The 14050-nt window shown below is 48.0% G+C and overlaps 5 non-coding genes across 5 annotated transcripts; all 5 read left to right on the plus strand.

Moving 5' to 3' along the window:
* Nucleotides 1–1993: 1993 nt before the first annotated feature.
* LOC136573743 (U2 spliceosomal RNA) lies at nt 1994–2184 on the plus strand. Its single transcript, XR_010785964.1, has one exon. It is a non-coding gene; the product is annotated as a U2 spliceosomal RNA (small nuclear RNA).
* A 2619-nt stretch (nt 2185–4803) lies between these two features.
* On the plus strand, nt 4804–4994 carry LOC136573744 (U2 spliceosomal RNA). Its single transcript, XR_010785965.1, has one exon. It is a non-coding gene; the product is annotated as a U2 spliceosomal RNA (small nuclear RNA).
* Nucleotides 4995–7611: 2617 nt separating this feature from the next.
* LOC136573745 (U2 spliceosomal RNA) lies at nt 7612–7802 on the plus strand. Its single transcript, XR_010785966.1, has one exon. It is a non-coding gene; the product is annotated as a U2 spliceosomal RNA (small nuclear RNA).
* Nucleotides 7803–10423: 2621 nt separating this feature from the next.
* On the plus strand, nt 10424–10614 carry LOC136573746 (U2 spliceosomal RNA). The gene has a single exon (XR_010785967.1). It is a non-coding gene; the product is annotated as a U2 spliceosomal RNA (small nuclear RNA).
* A 2617-nt stretch (nt 10615–13231) lies between these two features.
* On the plus strand, nt 13232–13422 carry LOC136573747 (U2 spliceosomal RNA). The gene has a single exon (XR_010785968.1). It is a non-coding gene; the product is annotated as a U2 spliceosomal RNA (small nuclear RNA).
* The last annotated feature ends 628 nt before the right edge of the window (nt 13423–14050 follow it).

A 14050-nucleotide genomic window follows, 5' to 3' on the forward strand; every position in this document is an offset into this window, starting at 1 on the left:
TGATACACGCTCCACGTGGGATGGGCAGTATTCGTCCATGAAGATCCAGGCCAACGTTTAGAGATGGAGCAACACTCGGGGAGCAAAGAACTCCAACGAACGGACGCCTACTTTACAAGGATGTATTGCTTTATTCAATGCATGGACACAGAAACAGTTCAACCGCTCGATTACAGACCGCAGTCAATACAGTAAAGAAAGAAATGTGTCTGTTTAATGTAAACTTGCATGGAGCTCGTTTGTCAGCCACTGACTGAATGCTGCTGCTGCATGTCTAAAACGTGGTCTGACGTTACACGCACCACCAGGGATAAGGCCTTGCCTATAAGCATTCCCCAGCTGGCAAAAACCGAACCTCCCTGCCTATTCCTCACCATGGAAGAACGGAACCTACCTTTTTTTAAAAAAAGAAAGCCACAGCAGCAGCCAACTCGATTTTGGTAGGCCGCTGTCTCCCCTTGTGTGCTGCATAAAAAATGCACTCCACTAAAATAGCAATGATCCACGAAATAGAAGCTGACGTATGTGAGAGAATGAGGCTTCCAGATGAGCCGTCAGGCTATGATAAATTGTATCACACCTGGGCGATATGGATAGATGCCCGGAGCTCACCCCTATTTACCAAGTGGTTACAGACAGGGACATGTGAGTAACACGTTTAAACCACAATCGTAAAGAGAAACAACAATTCCGGAGCCCGCCCCCCCCCCTTTTTGTTTTATTTTTTCTTTCTCCCGTGTCATAGATACCTACCCCCCCCTTACCCTCCCCTCATTCCCCTGTTTGTAGACCTTATAAAATATCACAGACAAACATGATATAGTTCAACTCGAAATTGATTTATTAAGTTTCATTGTCAAAGTTAATTTTACATTGCTTTGAGATAAGGCAAAAGTTTCCCCCCCTCCATGAAACCAATAAAACCTATATTGAATAAAATAAAAATGATGCAGTTACCGGTAGTTCTGCAGCTTCTTGGTGGAAATAAAGACCATCTCCCGTCTCCCAGCTGCAGCAGAGACTGACTGAAATGGCTGCCAAGCCCGGTATTAATGCTTCTAATTGATGACATCACAAAGGAGTGACATCGTCAGCCTTCCAAACACCTGGCTCAATTGCATACAGTATGTATGTATGTATGCATGTATGTGAGTGAGTCTATCTATCTATCTATCTATCTATCTATCTATCTTTATTAATTATGTAGAATATAGATATGGATTATTTCTAAATTACAGATTTTGTAGATATAGATTAAAGATAGATTTAAGATTGTGTGTGTGTGTGTGTGTGTGTGTGTGTGTGTGTGTGTGTGTGTGTGTGTGTGTGTGTGTATATATAATGTATATATGTAAAAAAAAATATAAAATCTGTAGTTATGTATGTATGTATGTATGGCGGGCGGGCAAAAAAGGCCTGCTGTATGTTTTTAAGTTCTTCGGATGACCATGCCGCTCTAATATTCTCCTTACTAGGGTCTACTAATGCTGGCCCAGGGGAAGGCAATAAAGCCCTATGGGGCCGAAGCCAATTTCCCTTATTTTAGGTTAAAAGTTTCCATCCGTCCCCACTGGAAATGCGGTCCGGCCGAAGAGATCCCTCCAACCGATCCGACCGACGACGCACCTTCAGAGACAAACTAAGTGCTTGCTTCTAGTGTCATCGCCGCTTAACCATCCTTTGTAGGAGCTGACGAGTCCTGCAGTAGCAGCTTAGCAGGCAGAGCTGACGCTAGTCCTGCAGTAGCAGCAGCTAGCAAGCTCTGCAAGGCAAGAAGATGACTGAGGGTGTGAGGCTACGGAGACGACTGAGTGGTGAGAAGGCGTGCGGGCGCGGGAAAGCGGGCGGGCTATGGAAAGTTTTAATAGCTCTCCCAGCTGCCTGGGTGCATTGTGGAAGTGCGCCCAGAGTGCTGGCCTGAGCGTGTTGCCTCAAGCCTGCATAGGAAGTGGAGTTGGGCGGGCCGGGCTACAGGTGAAACCCATTTCGGGTTATCGCTTCTCGGCCTTTTGGCTAAGATCAAGTGTAGTATCTGTTCTTATCAGTTTAATATCTGATACGTCCCCTATCTGGGGACCATATATTAAATGGATTTTTAGAACAGGGAGCTGGAAAAAGAGCTTGCTCTGTCCACTCCACGCATTGACCTGGTATTGCAGTACCTCCAGGACCGGTGCACCCCCTTTCCTACAGCAGTTTCCAAAAGCAGAAAAACAAAACCGACGAGCAAGAGGTGCAGCGCAGCTGTGGCGGCGGCTGCTGCTACCACCCAAGCACTTTGATTGACACTCAGCCCGTCTGCTCGCAACATTGTATCCACTGAGCAGCTGCGTCTGCCAGAGTGTGCACAGCACAGGTACAACTGGAAGCAAAACACACACACACACACACACCAGTTCATATGGCAGCCGCACTCTATAGTTCGTACCTACCGCTGCGCTAATAGCCAAGTTGGAAACATCGGGCAGGCACAGCGTATCCTGGCAGCCTGCGTCTGTATGCTCCACGTATTCGGGTCATGGGTGTATGTGCAGGGGGCCCGGAGCCCTAGGGGGCCCATAAAGTCTCTCTTCCCCACATTGTAAACCAATGCTATCAATGACGCTTTATAGTTTGGGGGCCCAGTTCCAGACTTTGTACTGGGGCCCCGCAGCTTCAAGTTACACCTCCGGATCAGGATAATGCTAGGCCATTCCAACCAGCCTGTGTGTGTGACCTGCAGTCGCTGGTAGTCGAAAAGCGGCCGGCCCCGGATGCGCGCTTCAGAGTGGACAGACAGCAGCGGACCCCCAATCACACAGGCCCAAGGCTTGCTATGTAGCACGGAATACCTCATTGGACTGCAGCACTCCACGCGGGCTGAGATACACGCTCCACGTGGGATGGGCAGTATTCGTCCATGAAGATCCAGGCCAACGTTTAGAGATGGAGCAACACTCGGGGAGCAAAGAACTCCAACGAACGGACGCCTACTTTACAAGGATGTATTGCTTTATTCAATGCATGGACACAGAAACAGTTCAACCGCTCGATTACAGACCGCAGTCAATACAGTAAAGAAAGAAATGTGTCTGTTTAATGTAAACTTGCATGGAGCTCGTTTGTCAGCCACTGACTGAATGCTGCTGCTGCATGTCTAAAACGTGGTCTGACGTTACACGCACCACCAGGGATAAGGCCTTGCCTATAAGCATTCCCCAGCTGGCAAAAACCGAACCTCCCTGCCTATTCCTCACCATGGAAGAACGGAACCTACCTTTTTTTTAAAAAAAGAAAGCCACAGCAGCAGCCAACTCGATTTTGGTAGGCCGCTGTCTCCCCCTTGTGTGCTGCATAAAAAATGCACTCCACTAAAAATAGCAATGATCCACGAAATAGAGCGTATGGAGAGAATGAGGCTTCCAGATGAGCCGTCAGGCTATGATAAATTGTATCACACCTGGGCGATATGGATAGATGCCCGGAGCTCACCCCTATTTACCAAGTGGTTACAGACAGGGACATGTGAGTAACACGTTTAAACCACAATCGTAAAGAGAAACAACAATTCCGGAGCCCGCCCCCCCCCCCTTTTTGTTTTATTTTTTCTTTCTCCCGTGTCATAGATACCTACCCCCCCCTTACCCTCCCCTCATTCCCCTGTTTGTAGACCTTATAAAATATCACAGACAAACATGATATAGTTCAACTCGAAATTGATTTATTAAGTTTCATTGTCAAAGTTAATTTTACATTGCTTTGAGATAAGGCAAAAGTTTCCCCCCCTCCATGAAACCAATAAAACCTATATTGAATAAAATAAAAATGATGCAGTTACCGGTAGTTCTGCAGCTTCTTGGTGGAAATAAAGACCATCTCCCGTCTCCCAGCTGCAGCAGAGACTGACTGAAATGGCTGCCAAGCCCGGTATTAATGCTTCTAAATTGATGACATCACAAAGGAGTGACATCGTCAGCCTTCCAAACACCTGGCTCAATTGCATACAGTATGTATGTATGTATGCATGTATGTGAGTGAGTCTATCTATCTATCTATCTATCTATCTATCTATCTATCTTATTAATTATGTAGAATATAGATATGGATTATTTCTAAATTACAGATTTTGTAGATATAGATTAAAGATAGATTTAAGATTGTGTGTGTGTGTGTGTGTGTGTGTGTGTGTGTGTGTGTGTGTGTGTGTGTGTGTGTATATATAATGTATATATGTAAAAAAAAATATAAAATCTGTAGTTATGTATGTATGTATGTATGGCGGGCGGGCAAAAAAGGCCTGCTGTATGTTTTTAAGTTCTTCGGATGACCATGCCGCTCTAATATTCTCCTTACTAGGGTCTACTAATGCTGGCCCAGGGGAAGGCAATAAAGCCCTATGGGGCCGAAGCCAATTTCCCTTATTTTAGGTTAAAAGTTTCCATCCGTCCCCACTGGAAATGCGGCCGGCCGAAGAGATCCCTCCAACCGACTCGACCGACGCACCTTCAGAGACAAACTAGTGCTTGCTTCTAGTGTCATCGCCGGCTTAACCATCCTTTGTAGGGAGCTGACGAGTCCTGCAGTAGCAGCAGCAGCAGGCTCTGCAAGCCTAGGATGCGTGAGCACGGTGCAAGAGGAAGGACTGAGGGTGTGAGGCTGGGCGCGGTTGAGAAGGCGTGGGGCGGGGCTATGGAAAGTTTTAATAGCTCTCCCAGCTGCCTGGGTGCATTGTGGGTGCGCCCAGAGTGCTGGCTGAGCGTGTTGCCTCAAGCCTTGGAAGTGGAGTTGGGCGGGCCGGGCTACAGGTGAAACCCATTTCGGGTTATCGCTTCTCGGCCTTTTGGCTAAGATCAAGTGTAGTATCTGTTCTTATCAGTTTAATATCTGATACGTCCCCTATCTGGGGACCATATATTAAATGGATTTTTAGAACAGGGAGCTGGAAAAAGAGCTTGCTCTGTCCACTCCACGCATTGACCTGGTATTGCAGTACCTCCAGGACCGGTGCACCCCCTTTCCTACAGCAGTTTCCAAAAGCAGAAAAACAAAACCGACGAGCAAGAGGTGCAGCGCAGCTGTGGCGGCGGCTGCTGCTACCACCCAAGCACTTTGATTGACACTCAGCCCGTCTGCTCGCAACATTGTATCCACTGAGCAGCTGCGTCTGCCAGAGTGTGCACAGCACAGGTACAACTGGAAGCAAAACACACACACACACACACACCAGTTCATATGGCAGCCGCACTCTATAGTTCGTACCTACCGCTGCGCTAATAGCCAAGTTGGAAACATCGGGCAGGCACAGCGTATCCTGGCAGCCTGCGTCTGTATGCTCCACGTATTCGGGTCATGGGTGTATGTGCAGGGGGCCCGGAGCCCTAGGGGGCCCATAAAGTCTCTCTTCCCCACATTGTAAACCAATGCTATCAATGACGCTTTATAGTTTGGGGGCCCAGTTCCAGACTTTGTACTGGGGCCCCGCAGCTTCAAGTTACACCTCCGGATCAGGATAATGCTAGGCCATTCCAACCAGCCTGTGTGTGTGACCTGCAGTCGCTGGTAGTCGAAAAGCGGCCGGCCCCGGATGCGCGCTTCAGAGTGGACAGACAGCAGCGGACCCCCAATCACACAGGCCCAAGGCTTGCTATGTAGCACGGAATACCTCATTGGACTGCAGCACTCCACGCGGGCTGAGATACACGCTCCACGTGGGATGGGCAGTATTCGTCCATGAAGATCCAGGCCAACGTTTAGAGATGGAGCAACACTCGGGGAGCAAAGAACTCCAACGAACGGACGCCTACTTTACAAGGATGTATTGCTTTATTCAATGCATGGACACAGAAACAGTTCAACCGCTCGATTACAGACCGCAGTCAATACAGTAAAGAAAGAAATGTGTCTGTTTAATGTAAACTTGCATGGAGCTCGTTTGTCAGCCACTGACTGAATGCTGCTGCTGCATGTCTAAAACGTGGTCTGACGTTACACGCACCACCAGGGATAAGGCCTTGCCTATAAGCATTCCCCAGCTGGCAAAAACCGAACCTCCCTGCCTATTCCTCACCATGGAAGAACGGAACCTACCTTTTTTTTAAAAAAAGAAAGCCACAGCAGCAGCCAACTCGATTTTGGTAGGCCGCTGTCTCCCCCTTGTGTGCTGCATAAAAAATGCACTCCACTAAAAATAGCAATGATCCACGAAATAGAGCGTATGGAGAGAATGAGGCTTCCAGATGAGCCGTCAGGCTATGATAAATTGTATCACACCTGGGCGATATGGATAGATGCCCGGAGCTCACCCCTATTTACCAAGTGGTTACAGACAGGGACATGTGAGTAACACGTTTAAACCACAATCGTAAAGAGAAACAACAATTCCGGAGCCCGCCCCCCCCCCCTTTTTGTTTTATTTTTTCTTTCTCCCGTGTCATAGATACCTACCCCCCCCTTACCCTCCCCTCATTCCCCTGTTTGTAGACCTTATAAAATATCACAGACAAACATGATATAGTTCAACTCGAAATTGATTTATTAAGTTTCATTGTCAAAGTTAATTTTACATTGCTTTGAGATAAGGCAAAAGTTTCCCCCCCTCCATGAAACCAATAAAACCTATATTGAATAAAATAAAAATGATGCAGTTACCGGTAGTTCTGCAGCTTCTTGGTGGAAATAAAGACCATCTCCCGTCTCCCAGCTGCAGCAGAGACTGACTGAAATGGCTGCCAAGCCCGGTATTAATGCTTCTAAATTGATGACATCACAAAGGAGTGACATCGTCAGCCTTCCAAACACCTGGCTCAATTGCATACAGTATGTATGTATGTATGCATGTATGTGAGTGAGTCTATCTATCTATCTATCTATCTATCTATCTATCTATCTATTAATTATGTAGAATATAGATATGGATTATTTCTAAATTACAGATTTTGTAGATATAGATTAAAGATAGATTTAAGATTGTGTGTGTGTGTGTGTGTGTGTGTGTGTGTGTGTGTGTGTGTGTGTGTGTGTGTGTATATATAATGTATATATGTAAAAAAAAATATAAAATCTGTAGTTATGTATGTATGTATGTATGGCGGGCGGGCAAAAAAGGCCTGCTGTATGTTTTTAAGTTCTTCGGATGACCATGCCGCTCTAATATTCTCCTTACTAGGGTCTACTAATGCTGGCCCAGGGGAAGGCAATAAAGCCCTATGGGGCCGAAGCCAATTTCCCTTATTTTAGGTTAAAAGTTTCCATCCGTCCCCACTGGAAATGCGGCCGGCCGAAGAGATCCCTCCAACCGACCGACCGACGCACCTTCAGAGACAAACTAGTGCTTGCTTCTAGTGTCATCGCCGGCTTAACCATCCTTTGTAGGGAGCTGACGAGTCCTGCAGTAGCAGCAGCAGCAGGCTCTGCAAGCCTAGGATGCGTGAGCACGGTGCAAGAGGAAGGACTGAGGGTGTGAGGCTGGGCGCGGTTGAGAAGGCGTGGGGCGGGGCTATGGAAAGTTTTAATAGCTCTCCCAGCTGCCTGGGTGCATTGTGGGTGCGCCCAGAGTGCTGGCTGAGCGTGTTGCCTCAAGCCTTGGAAGTGGAGTTGGGCGGGCCGGGCTACAGGTGAAACCCATTTCGGGTTATCGCTTCTCGGCCTTTTGGCTAAGATCAAGTGTAGTATCTGTTCTTATCAGTTTAATATCTGATACGTCCCCTATCTGGGGACCATATATTAAATGGATTTTTAGAACAGGGAGCTGGAAAAAGAGCTTGCTCTGTCCACTCCACGCATTGACCTGGTATTGCAGTACCTCCAGGACCGGTGCACCCCCTTTCCTACAGCAGTTTCCAAAAGCAGAAAAACAAAACCGACGAGCAAGAGGTGCAGCGCAGCTGTGGCGGCGGCTGCTGCTACCACCCAAGCACTTTGATTGACACTCAGCCCGTCTGCTCGCAACATTGTATCCACTGAGCAGCTGCGTCTGCCAGAGTGTGCACAGCACAGGTACAACTGGAAGCAAAACACACACACACACACACACCAGTTCATATGGCAGCCGCACTCTATAGTTCGTACCTACCGCTGCGCTAATAGCCAAGTTGGAAACATCGGGCAGGCACAGCGTATCCTGGCAGCCTGCGTCTGTATGCTCCACGTATTCGGGTCATGGGTGTATGTGCAGGGGGCCCGGAGCCCTAGGGGGCCCATAAAGTCTCTCTTCCCCACATTGTAAACCAATGCTATCAATGACGCTTTATAGTTTGGGGGCCCAGTTCCAGACTTTGTACTGGGGCCCCGCAGCTTCAAGTTACACCTCCGGATCAGGATAATGCTAGGCCATTCCAACCAGCCTGTGTGTGTGACCTGCAGTCGCTGGTAGTCGAAAAGCGGCCGGCCCCGGATGCGCGCTTCAGAGTGGACAGACAGCAGCGGACCCCCAATCACACAGGCCCAAGGCTTGCTATGTAGCACGGAATACCTCATTGGACTGCAGCACTCCACGCGGGCTGAGATACACGCTCCACGTGGGATGGGCAGTATTCGTCCATGAAGATCCAGGCCAACGTTTAGAGATGGAGCAACACTCGGGGAGCAAAGAACTCCAACGAACGGACGCCTACTTTACAAGGATGTATTGCTTTATTCAATGCATGGACACAGAAACAGTTCAACCGCTCGATTACAGACCGCAGTCAATACAGTAAAGAAAGAAATGTGTCTGTTTAATGTAAACTTGCATGGAGCTCGTTTGTCAGCCACTGACTGAATGCTGCTGCTGCATGTCTAAAACGTGGTCTGACGTTACACGCACCACCAGGGATAAGGCCTTGCCTATAAGCATTCCCCAGCTGGCAAAAACCGAACCTCCCTGCCTATTCCTCACCATGGAAGAACGGAACCTACCTTTTTTTTAAAAAAAGAAAGCCACAGCAGCAGCCAACTCGATTTTGGTAGGCCGCTGTCTCCCCCTTGTGTGCTGCATAAAAAATGCACTCCACTAAAAATAGCAATGATCCACGAAATAGAGCGTATGGAGAGAATGAGGCTTCCAGATGAGCCGTCAGGCTATGATAAATTGTATCACACCTGGGCGATATGGATAGATGCCCGGAGCTCACCCCTATTTACCAAGTGGTTACAGACAGGGACATGTGAGTAACACGTTTAAACCACAATCGTAAAGAGAAACAACAATTCCGGAGCCCGCCCCCCCCCCCTTTTTGTTTTATTTTTTCTTTCTCCCGTGTCATAGATACCTACCCCCCCCTTACCCTCCCCTCATTCCCCTGTTTGTAGACCTTATAAAATATCACAGACAAACATGATATAGTTCAACTCGAAATTGATTTATTAAGTTTCATTGTCAAAGTTAATTTTACATTGCTTTGAGATAAGGCAAAAGTTTCCCCCCCTCCATGAAACCAATAAAACCTATATTGAATAAAATAAAAATGATGCAGTTACCGGTAGTTCTGCAGCTTCTTGGTGGAAATAAAGACCATCTCCCGTCTCCCAGCTGCAGCAGAGACTGACTGAAATGGCTGCCAAGCCCGGTATTAATGCTTCTAAATTGATGACATCACAAAGGAGTGACATCGTCAGCCTTCCAAACACCTGGCTCAATTGCATACAGTATGTATGTATGTATGCATGTATGTGAGTGAGTCTATCTATCTATCTATCTATCTATCTATCTATCTTTATTAATTATGTAGAATATAGATATGGATTATTTCTAAATTACAGATTTTGTAGATATAGATTAAAGATAGATTTAAGATTGTGTGTGTGTGTGTGTGTGTGTGTGTGTGTGTGTGTGTGTGTGTGTGTGTGTGTGTGTATATATAATGTATATATGTAAAAAAAAATATAAAATCTGTAGTTATGTATGTATGTATGTATGGCGGGCGGGCAAAAAAGGCCTGCTGTATGTTTTTAAGTTCTTCGGATGACCATGCCGCTCTAATATTCTCCTTACTAGGGTCTACTAATGCTGGCCCAGGGGAAGGCAATAAAGCCCTATGGGGCCGAAGCCAATTTCCCTTATTTTAGGTTAAAAGTTTCCATCCGTCCCCACTGGAAATGCGGCCGGCCGAAGAGATCCCTCCAACCGACCGACCGACCGACGCACCTTCAGAGACAAACTAGTGCTTGCTTCTAGTGTCATCGCCGGCTTAACCATCCTTTGTAGGGAGCTGACGAGTCCTGCAGTAGCAGCAGCAGCAGGCTCTGCAAGCCTAGGATGCGTGAGCACGGTGCAAGAGGAAGGACTGAGGGTGTGAGGCTGGGCGCGGTTGAGAAGGCGTGGGGCGGGGCTATGGAAAGTTTTAATAGCTCTCCCAGCTGCCTGGGTGCATTGTGGGTGCGCCCAGAGTGCTGGCTGAGCGTGTTGCCTCAAGCCTTGGAAGTGGAGTTGGGCGGGCCGGGCTACAGGTGAAACCCATTTCGGGTTATCGCTTCTCGGCCTTTTGGCTAAGATCAAGTGTAGTATCTGTTCTTATCAGTTTAATATCTGATACGTCCCCTATCTGGGGACCATATATTAAATGGATTTTTAGAACAGGGAGCTGGAAAAAGAGCTTGCTCTGTCCACTCCACGCATTGACCTGGTATTGCAGTACCTCCAGGACCGGTGCACCCCCTTTCCTACAGCAGTTTCCAAAAGCAGAAAAACAAAACCGACGAGCAAGAGGTGCAGCGCAGCTGTGGCGGCGGCTGCTGCTACCACCCAAGCACTTTGATTGACACTCAGCCCGTCTGCTCGCAACATTGTATCCACTGAGCAGCTGCGTCTGCCAGAGTGTGCACAGCACAGGTACAACTGGAAGCAAAACACACACACACACACACACCAGTTCATATGGCAGCCGCACTCTATAGTTCGTACCTACCGCTGCGCTAATAGCCAAGTTGGAAACATCGGGCAGGCACAGCGTATCCTGGCAGCCTGCGTCTGTATGCTCCACGTATTCGGGTCATGGGTGTATGTGCAGGGGGCCCGGAGCCCTAGGGGGCCCATAAAGTCTCTCTTCCCCACATTGTAAACCAATGCTATCAATGACGCTTTATAGTTTGGGGGCCCAGTTCCAGACTTTGTACTGGGGCCCCGCAGCTTCAAGTTACACCTCCGGATCAGGATAATGCTAGGCCATTCCAACCAGCCTGTGTGTGTGACCTGCAGTCGCTGGTAGTCGAAAAGCGGCCGGCCCCGGATGCGCGCTTCAGAGTGGACAGACAGCAGCGGACCCCCAATCACACAGGCCCAAGGCTTGCTATGTAGCACGGAATACCTCATTGGACTGCAGCACTCCACGCGGGCTGAGATACACGCTCCACGTGGGATGGGCAGTATTCGTCCATGAAGATCCAGGCCAACGTTTAGAGATGGAGCAACACTCGGGGAGCAAAGAACTCCAACGAACGGACGCCTACTTTACAAGGATGTATTGCTTTATTCAATGCATGGACACAGAAACAGTTCAACCGCTCGATTACAGACCGCAGTCAATACAGTAAAGAAAGAAATGTGTCTGTTTAATGTAAACTTGCATGGAGCTCGTTTGTCAGCCACTGACTGAATGCTGCTGCTGCATGTCTAAAACGTGGTCTGACGTTACACGCACCACCAGGGATAAGGCCTTGCCTATAAGCATTCCCCAGCTGGCAAAAACCGAACCTCCCTGCCTATTCCTCACCATGGAAGAACGGAACCTACCTTTTTTTTAAAAAAAGAAAGCCACAGCAGCAGCCAACTCGATTTTGGTAGGCCGCTGTCTCCCCCTTGTGTGCTGCATAAAAAATGCACTCCACTAAAAATAGCAATGATCCACGAAATAGAGCGTATGGAGAGAATGAGGCTTCCAGATGAGCCGTCAGGCTATGATAAATTGTATCACACCTGGGCGATATGGATAGATGCCCGGAGCTCACCCCTATTTACCAAGTGGTTACAGACAGGGACATGTGAGTAACACGTTTAAACCACAATCGTAAAGAGAAACAACAATTCCGGAGCCCGCCCCCCCCCCCTTTTTGTTTTATTTTTTCTTTCTCCCGTGTCATAGATACCTACCCCCCCCTTACCCTCCCCTCATTCCCCTGTTTGTAGACCTTATAAAATATCACAGACAAACATGATATAGTTCAACTCGAAATTGATTTATTAAGTTTCATTGTCAAAGTTAATTTTACATTGCTTTGAGATAAGGCAAAAGTTTCCCCCCCTCCATGAAACCAATAAAACCTATATTGAATAAAATAAAAATGATGCAGTTACCGGTAGTTCTGCAGCTTCTTGGTGGAAATAAAGACCATCTCCCGTCTCCCAGCTGCAGCAGAGACTGACTGAAATGGCTGCCAAGCCCGGTATTAATGCTTCTAAATTGATGACATCACAAAGGAGTGACATCGTCAGCCTTCCAAACACCTGGCTCAATTGCATACAGTATGTATGTATGTATGCATGTATGTGAGTGAGTCTATCTATCTATCTATCTATCTATCTATCTATCTTTATTAATTATGTAGAATATAGATATGGATTATTTCTAAATTACAGATTTTGTAGATATAGATTAAAGATAGATTTAAGATTGTGTGTGTGTGTGTGTGTGTGTGTGTGTGTGTGTGTGTGTGTGTGTGTGTGTGTGTGTATATATAATGTATATATGTAAAAAAAAATATAAAATCTGTAGTTATGTATGTATGTATGTATGGCGGGCGGGCAAAAAAGGCCTGCTGTATGTTTTTAAGTTCTTCGGATGACCATGCCGCTCTAATATTCTCCTTACTAGGGTCTACTAATGCTGGCCCAGGGGAAGGCAATAAAGCCCTATGGGGCCGAAGCCAATTTCCCTTATTTTAGGTTAAAAGTTTCCATCCGTCCCCACTGGAAATGCGGCCGGCCGAAGAGATCCCTCCAACCGACCGACCGACGCACCTTCAGAGACAAACTAGTGCTTGCTTCTAGTGTCATCGCCGGCTTAACCATCCTTTGTAGGGAGCTGACGAGTCCTGCAGTAGCAGCAGCAGCAGGCTCTGCAAGCCTAGGATGCGTGAGCACGGTGCAAGAGGAAGGACTGAGGGTGTGAGGCTGGGCGCGGTTGAGAAGGCGTGGGGCGGGGCTATGGAAAGTTTTAATAGCTCTCCCAGCTGCCTGGGTGCATTGTGGGTGCGCCCAGAGTGCTGGCTGAGCGTGTTGCCTCAAGCCTTGGAAGTGGAGTTGGGCGGGCCGGGCTACAGGTGAAACCCATTTCGGGTTATCGCTTCTCGGCCTTTTGGCTAAGATCAAGTGTAGTATCTGTTCTTATCAGTTTAATATCTGATACGTCCCCTATCTGGGGACCATATATTAAATGGATTTTTAGAACAGGGAGCTGGAAAAAGAGCTTGCTCTGTCCACTCCACGCATTGACCTGGTATTGCAGTACCTCCAGGACCGGTGCACCCCCTTTCCTACAGCAGTTTCCAAAAGCAGAAAAACAAAACCGACGAGCAAGAGGTGCAGCGCAGCTGTGGCGGCGGCTGCTGCTACCACCCAAGCACTTTGATTGACACTCAGCCCGTCTGCTCGCAACATTGTATCCACTGAGCAGCTGCGTCTGCCAGAGTGTGCACAGCACAGGTACAACTGGAAGCAAAACACACACACACACACACACCAGTTCATATGGCAGCCGCACTCTATAGTTCGTACCTACCGCTGCGCTAATAGCCAAGTTGGAAACATCGGGCAGGCACAGCGTATCCTGGCAGCCTGCGTCTGTATGCTCCACGTATTCGGGTCATGGGTGTATGTGCAGGGGGCCCGGAGCCCTAGGGGGCCCATAAAGTCTCTCTTCCCCACATTGTAAACCAATGCTATCAATGACGCTTTATAGTTTGGGGGCCCAGTTCCAGACTTTGTACTGGGGCCCCGCAGCTTCAAGTTACACCTCCGGATCAGGATAATGCTAGGCCATTCCAACCAGCCTGTGTGTGTGACCTGCAGTCGCTGGTAGTCGAAAAGCGGCCGGCCCCGGATGCGCGCTTCAGAGTGGACAGACAGCAGCGGACCCCCAATCACACAGGCCCAAGGCTT

This window comes from Eleutherodactylus coqui, chromosome 7, assembly GCF_035609145.1.
Source record: "Eleutherodactylus coqui strain aEleCoq1 chromosome 7, aEleCoq1.hap1, whole genome shotgun sequence".
NCBI classification, from domain to species: domain Eukaryota; kingdom Metazoa; phylum Chordata; class Amphibia; order Anura; family Eleutherodactylidae; genus Eleutherodactylus; species Eleutherodactylus coqui.